Here is an 8,356-nt window from a genome sequence, read left to right on the forward strand (position 1 = left end):
GGGCTGGTTCGCAAACTGCTTATTATCAATCTGCAGCACGGTGAGTACAGAAATTGAGAGAGAATATAAACATTTATGGCATTTGATGCGTAATTTTGTCTGAATTTGTTTTTTATTGCATTTTTCTAGTAATTTATTTGTGTATTATGGAAATATCAGCCCACAATGAGTTAAATTTTTAGAAAATATCTGTCAAATCTTTCCCACAGATAATTTGAGAGGTTCTACTTTAGATGCGAGTCAGAAGCTTCTTTCGTTTTAACTCACTCCTGTTCAAAGTCAATCTATCATGCGTGAAGGACTTGGTAATTCCGGTCCAATAAGCTTTGTGGGTTCTGTAGGCTTTGCGCTTTTGGTTCTAAACATCCCAGTGGCATTCAGTTTATCTGGCACTTCATGGCTTATGAAGTCAGTGAAACACAGAACTGGTATTGTCCCCAGCTGACATATGAGGAAAATGAGGCAGATAGAGGATACCTGCTGTGCTCAGGGTCTCAAGGCTACCGACTGTGAGAACCAGCCTGAAAAGCCATGTCTCTTCTCACTGCCCGGGGCTGCCCAGCCCAGAGAAGGAAGTGGGAGTTTAGCTGACTCTGACCTGCCTGGAAGCTCATCCCCTCGGCAGATTTCACAGCTCAGTCCCTAGCAGCTTGTTTTTGACATTTTCTAAAAGTCGCTCCAGGTAATCCCAAGTTCACCGTGGCTCCTGGTGCAGGTGGTCTGCTGATCGACTTGTTGGAGAAGCAGGCCTTCTCCCAGGCATCTGTCACCCACCTTTGCCAGCTGGTGTCCACCCAGAAGAGCAAAGGGGAGGAGTGAAGAGGAGACACAGGAGCGGGTTGTGACCAGTGAGCTCTCTTCTGAGACTGTCTACACACGATGCCTCTGAGGTCTCGTGTCCTACCCTGTACCCTGAATGTGTGGCCAGACCATGGTGACCCTAGGCTCTTACTCTCTTCAGTTATTCTGCAGGTTCTAATAGTGTGGATTCTCTCCTCTGTAATAAACTCTCTCTTCTGGTTCACCTCCACTTTACTTCTCCGTCTCCTCTCTTGGCTTCTCCTCCACCTGCTCCTTAAATGAAAGTTTTTCCCTGTATTCCATCCTGGATCCTCTTTCTCCTACCCAGGGGTTCTCCATCTGGCTGTCCACAGGAGTCATCTCATCCCTGGAGCTTTAAAACACTCAGACGCTCGGGCCCCACCCCAGAGGTGCTCTAACTGGCCTGGGCATCAGGAGTGTTAAAAGCTCCCCAATTGATTCTACAGCGCAACAAGGGTTAGGAACCATTGATCCAACTCAGCCCACCTGTCTCAAAGCCCTCCCAGGTGCAGCAAGGGCGAGCCACTCTGCTACTGTCCCCCAAATTGATACTTCCAGCCCCAAGGTTCTGAGTGCCAACAGAGCAGCTCACCCACACTTCTAAGCTCCTCCTGAACTCTTCAACTGGATTCCCTGCAAACCCCTCAGAGTGAGCGTGATCAAAAATAAACTGATGCAAATCTATTTTTTTTAGATGGGCAAATGTTCACAACAGCTTATTGAAAATAGCCCAAAACTTAAACAACTCAAATGCTCATCAGCAGGTGAATGGAGAGAAAAAGAATAAATTCTAAATAAAGAAATGCTAACATGATCAATTTTTAAAAACTTAAAAAACCAATATTGAGCTCTAGATAATGCTAAAGCATTTAGGGATAAAGTGTAGTGTAACTTTGAAATGCATCAAAACAAGATGGATGGTTGGAGGGAGGGAGGAATAGAGGGAGGGATGGACAGAGGGATGGAGGGATGGACAGAGAGAGAGTGAGGGAGGGATGGATAACGCACAGATGTGTGATAAAGCAAGTTTAGTAAAGTGTTAATGGTAGGATATAGATGGTGCATATATGGATGTCCGTTGTACAATTTTTTCATCTTTTTGGTATGTTTGAAACTTTTCATAATAAAATGTTGGGGGGAAAAACCAAATTCATCTTCCCACCCCCAAATCCACTCCTGCCACTGTGTCTCAGCAGTATCACTATTGGAAGTCATCAGCTGCAAAATGCCCTCTCCTCCCACCACCCCCAGTGTTGGATACAATTTTCGATCTTCCCATCTCTTCCCTTGCGGGCTTGTTTGCAACCTCTCCCTGCCTTTCTGCTCTGGCCATCATGCCCTACTGCAAGCTCTCACCTCATTCGTGCCGTAGGTTCCTAGCCGGTCTCCTTGCCTCCTCTCTCCCGCTCTTCCCGATCCACCCTTCGCTCAGCAGCCAGAGGGATCCCCAAAAGCAGGCAGCTGACTCGCCCCTCTCCTGCTCAGAAACATTCAATGACTCCCAATTACCTCAGTGGGCCATTTCAGATCCTCCAACAACGTCATTTCCCACAGCGCCCCTTCTGCCTCTTCAGCTCACATGACTCTGTCCTGTCTTCATTCTGTTCCCTCTGCTTGAAACCCCTTCCCCACCCCTTTTCCTGCAGAGGAGAGCTCACACTTCTTTCAAGGCCTTCCTAGACCCCCCAGGCCAGAATGATATCACCTGCCTCTGTTTTTCGATCTTTTGTTTATAAGCTTATTTTATTATTTGGCAATTATTTATTTGGAATGTTCTGGAACAGTGTTGATTTGAAATATACTCACCCCTGGCCCCCACCAACCATGGAAGGGCACCATTTTGGGGTGTCTAAACCACATCTCTCAGACCAGCCCATGAAACCTAGAAACAGCACAAAGTATTTTGTCACTCATTGATTCATTCAACAAACCTGTGCTGAGGGCCTGCTCTGTACCAAGCATCATGCCAACTGCTGGTTGCAGAGATGGAAGGAGCTGAGAGCCCCTGAGTTCTAGGAGGCAGGGAGCTGAGGAGGCTGCAGGAGCCCAGAGAAGGGACACTGTACCATCCTGGTGGCCTGGGGAGACATTGACTCAAGCTAAGGCTTAAAGAATGAGGGGTGTCAAGGGTGATGACGGGAGAAATGTACACGAAAGACACAAGCCATGTTTAAGGAAACACATTTAAATCACATCGAATATTTTGTAATTTAAAAAGAGGCAATGAATACCCAGGGGCAAATATGATATAGAGATAGTCAAAGATTTCCGAGTAGCTCAGACTAGAAAACTCATGGGGCCTGTGGTAAGCGGAATAATGGGCCCCCACAGATGTCCACTTCCTGACCCTCAGAACCTGGGACTATGTTCTCTTACGTGTTGCGAAGAGTAATTCTAGGTGTCGACTTGATTAGATTAAGGAATACAGAGAAACCTGGTAAAGCTACCTTTTTAGGTGTGTCTGTGAGGGTGTTTCCAGAAGAGATTAGCACGAGAGTCTGAGTGGCCTGGGTGGGAAAGATCTGCCCTCATTCTGGGCAGGAACTGTCCAATCCACTGGGGGCCCAGAGAGAACAAAAAACAGAGAAAAAAGGTGAAGCTCTCTCTATCTGCTGGAGCAGAGCTACACTCTTCTCTGCTGTATGTGGACATCAGAGCTCAAGACTCTTCAGCTTTTGGGTTCTAGGACTAACACCAAAGACACCATCAGCTTCCCTGTTCTGAGGCTTTAGTCTTGGACCGAGCCACGCTACCGGCATCCGGTGCAGACGGCCCATGGTGGGACTTCTCTTCACAATCATGTGAGCTCATTGCCCTAATAAATCCCCTCCTATGCATATATAACACATCCTATTGGTTCTGTCTCTCTGGAAAACCCTGACTAATTCACATGGCAAAGGGGAGTTAGGAGATGCGATAAAGTGAAGGATCTTGAGATGGGGAGATTATCCTGGATCATCTGGGTGGGCTCGATGTAAACACAGGGTCCTCATAAAAGGAGGGCAGGAGTGTCAGAGAGAGAAGACGTGATGATGGAAGCCGAGGTCAGAATGATGCGGAGCCATGAGCCAAGAATGCAGGCAGCTTCTAGAAGCTGGAAAAGGCAGGAAAGGGGTTCTCTCCTAGAGTCTCCAGAAGGAAAACAGCCCTGCTGACACCTGACTTTAGCCCAGTGGGACCCACTTTGGACTTCTGCCCTCCGGAACTGTGAGATAATAAATGAGTGGTGTTTTAAGCCACTAAATGATATTGATAATGATAATTTGTTACATCAGCCGTAGAAAATGGACAGAGGGCTCAGGAGTGAGAGGGGGAGGAAATGAAGAGGGAGACACAGGTGGCGGGAGTCTGGGAGGGGGAGGCCTGGAGGGTCGGGCAGGGGGGCCCTGCAGGCTGCTGCACAGGGCAGTGGCTGCTTGCGGTTCCAGTCTCTGAGCTGTCACTCTGACCACAGTGTGGAGAACGGCTGGCACAGGGGGGTAGTGGCAAGACCAGAACAAGAGCCCGAAGGCCAGTAAAGTGAGGACGTTTGCAGAGAGGAGAGACTTGCTGAGGACTGATGGCTAGTGTGTGCCGAGTGACTTGTTGGCTCATGGGGAGGTGTGTCACGCACAGGAGATGGGGGAGAGAGGAGGAGAGGAAGGCTCCCTGCTTTCACAGGGAAGCCTGGGGAGCAGCAGGTTTGGGGCCTGCGAGAGGGTGAGTTTAATTTAGAACGTGCGATTCTGGCTACATGACTTCCCCTCTGAAAGACCCTGTCCCCTCCTCTGCAAAAATAGGATGGATAACCTCCTGCACAGGTTATTGAGCCCATTCTGTGAGATAATGTGTCTCTAATTTAGGGCACCCAGGCCCGGGAGCTGTTATTGCAGAAGAAACACAGATGTCAGGCAATGACGGTGGACTGCCACCCCCGAAGTTTTCACTCTTGTTCCCTTGCTGCCCTTTCTGCAGAAGGCTCATCTCCCTGGGGCAAGGGAGGCCGTGCCCTGGACCCCCGGAAGTCTGTCAACAGGCTTGGGAGTCGAGAGGCTTCTCAGAGCTTGGTTAGTACATCCAGGACTGAAGCCTGGGGGACCGGGGTGAAGGTTTCTCCAGGAGCGGGGACCTGCTCACCTTGTGGCTCAGCCCGGGGGCTGGAGGACGAAGAGGAGTGAGAGGGAAGAAGAGGTGGGGGGGCTCTCAAGCTGCCTCCTGCAGGCTGTCCGCACTGGGAGGGAGAGCGTGTGAGATAAGAGCTGTCCCTGGGACGGGGGACATATGGGAACATACAGGGCCAAGGGCTCCTGCCACACTGGCGCTGGGGACTCTTCAAGAGGCACTGTGCGCTATGGTCAGAGGCAGCTGGGTTGGCCAGCAGGGTCCAAGGGCAGGCAGCATGGCCAGGCATGCAGGGGGTCTCCTCCCCATGATCAGGACCCAGAGGGCCCCCCGTGGGGCTACTGACCTGCAAGCAGGGGCTGATATGGGCCTTCTGGGCCAGGGAGTAGGGTGTGGCAGAGGCTGAGGCGTCTGTAGGACCAGTAAAGGTCACTGGAGGTTGAGCTGGCAGGGTGCAGTCACTGGGTTGTGACCAATATCTGGTATCCCAGGAAACCCCTCAGGCAGGTGCTAACTGAGATGATTGGTGACCCCAGGCCAGGGCTGGCTTCTTGGGTCTGCCACCTGTGCAGTCACACAGAGACCATGCTTGGAAGAGTCCCACACTTAGAGGGGTCCTGCACTTGGCTTAATGCTGTGCTATTGATGTCTCAAATTCTGTAATATTTTTTGAGCAAGGGGTTGTGCAAGTGTATTTTGCACTGTGTCCAGACCTGCTGTACACCAGGGTCACTGTGAGGACCACACCCTGCAGTGTCAGCTTCTATAGCTTCTGTTGACAAGACCTTTGGGAGGCAGGGATGACATGGCTCCCTTTCAGGTCTTCAACATCACCTTATTCAAGGCAGCATTAATTAATGGCAGCTGAACTGAACCCAAACTTCGCAAACACACCTCTTGGCACACCTGTCAGAGACAGGACTCCAGGCAGAAGGCACTGAAGAGCACACAGAGCTGGACATCCATTCTGCTCTTATAAAAATCAATAAAGATAAAAATAAAAACCAGAAGATAAATCAATGAAAGGAAACTAACATTTTTCATGAGCCTACTACTTGACGGGTACCATTGGCCACCTTCTGTATAATTTTCACATGCAGCTGTGAGGTAGGTATGCTTCCACCCATCTTCCAGAAGAGGCAAAACTTGCCCAAGGTCACACAGCCAGCAAGATAGGAACTGAGCCGGGAACCCTCACCATGTGGTTCCAAAGCAGCCAGAATATCCCTCCCCCAAGCACCCAGACCCTCAGTGGCTGGAGGTGAGTCCCCATTTGGAAATGTTCTTACCTGAGCTCCCAGGAGCCTTCCAGTGAGCACACACCTGTCTGCAGACTGTCACCTGGGGATGACAGCAGAAGCCCAGACTGGGACTGTGGCAGAGAAGACCAGTGTGGGATCAGATTTTTCCCTCAAACTGTCCAGCTGTGGCCACCCCATGATTTCAAATGAACTACCCAGATTTGCTCATGTGGAACCCACTTGACTTTCAGAGGAAGTGAATATCCCCCAAAGGGAGAAGTGAGATAGAAACAAATCACATCCTCACCCCCAAGTGGTTATGGAGCCTCTTTTTGGCTAAGCACACCATACCAGGAAGTGTAAGATACAGTCCCAGCCCTCCAGCCAAAAGACAAGCGAGGAGGATTAGCAGTTACTCGTGCTAGCAATTACAGCACCGCATGGTGGGCTGTCTTAGGCAGAAATTCATTTTCTCTCATCACCATCTTGAGAGTAAATAGGGTCCTGCTTCTAGGCCTTTCCTCGCACCATCTCCTCCCCCTTCGATGCCCTTGCCTTATTTCTACCTGCTGAGATACCACTACAGAAACCCCACCAAAAACAGTGGCTCGAGCAGGATAGGATTTTATTTCTCTCTCACGTAGAAGGTGAGGCTGCTCAGTCCAGGGCTGGTGTGGCACTCCAGGGAGCCAGGGACTCAGTGTCCTTCCCCACCTTCTTAGCATATGAGGAAGCTTGGATAGCTTCTGCCTCACAGTCCGAAGTGGCTGCCTAATTTCATCTTGAATGCAACTTCATGAGAGATCCTGAGCCAGAACCAGCCAGTTAAGCGGCTCCCAAATTCCTGACCCACGGAAAATGGGTTAAGATTAAAAAAAGAAAAGTTCATCATTGTTTAAAGCTGTGAAACTAGGGGGTAATTTGTTATGCATCAATGGGTAACTAATCTTGTATATACAGCTTTTTTTGCCCCATTTATTCAACTGCCCTAAGCCCCCAGCCTAGACCTACATGGATGAGTGGGACATGGTTAAAGATCACCTGCCAGAACATGAGTTCCTTGAGGGAGGGGCAGAAATCATGCCTTACGTGTCCTTGCTCTTGGAGAGCCCTTCCCTCAACCCTGGCGCACAGTGGAATTACAGTGCTGGCACACAGTAGGAGCTCTGCTTCCCAGAGAAAAACCCCCACCTCCTGGCTTGCTTTCCGGTAGATGAGCCAACTTGGACATGATGAGCTGCTCATGTTTAATCATCTGGCCTCTTGTCAAAAATGTGAATCTGTTTCCCAGAGATCACTGTTTCAAAGTCTCTTTCCATTCCCTCACTCCAAGTGCTGCCAAGGGGACGGACGTGACAGCCAAGCAAGTGAGAGCCTTCCTGGGCCAGCCGCCTTCCTTCTGCCTGCAGCCGGTGTTAAGGGGCTGAGTCCTTCAAAGCCCATTCGAGGACCACCTCCTCCTTTAGGCCTCCCTGATTGTCCTTCATTGTGTGTGTGTGGGGGGAAGAAAACGATCTTCTTGAAAAATGGCTCTTATGCTGAACCTTAATGAACCATATTGTCAGAGCAACTGGAATTATATCTATAACTCATGGCCTTGTTTTTTTAAATAACAAAATATATAACACTCTTTACTGTAAATGCCACATAGCCAGTTGATTCTCACAGAATGCTTTCACTGATTTTTGCCAAACTCTTGTTATCTGTAACCAAACTTTGGTTGTCATCGACGAACAGCATGAATGTTGTTAATGAACACATTCTTGTTTACACGAAATGGGAACAACCAAAGAGAAACAGTAAAGGCATAAGTCAGAACTTTACTCATTCATCAGTGACACAAATGACTTCGCTGCAGAATCAGATAATAGTTTTTGAAAACTGGAAGAACATTTTTCTTAGGTTTTGTGCCTTTCACAGCCTAATGGCTAAAGACATGCCATAGTTTTAAAAATAGCTTCTTTTAAGTATAATTGACTTATAATAATTGTCCGTGTTTAAAGTGTACAATTTGATAAGTTTTGATATATGTAGACAACTATGAAACCATCACCACAGTCAAGATAATGAACATATCCATCAACCCCAAAATTCTCCTCAGGTATGGCCTCGGTCTTTTGGTCATTTCTATACAGATGCAGTAGACAATGTTCTATTCAATGCCAATATCCATTTTCCTCTTCCTTCTCAAT

This window comes from Galeopterus variegatus, unplaced genomic scaffold, assembly GCF_000696425.1.
Source record: "Galeopterus variegatus unplaced genomic scaffold, G_variegatus-3.0.2 Scaffold168, whole genome shotgun sequence".
In the NCBI taxonomy this organism is placed as follows: Eukaryota; Metazoa; Chordata; class Mammalia; order Dermoptera; family Cynocephalidae; genus Galeopterus; species Galeopterus variegatus.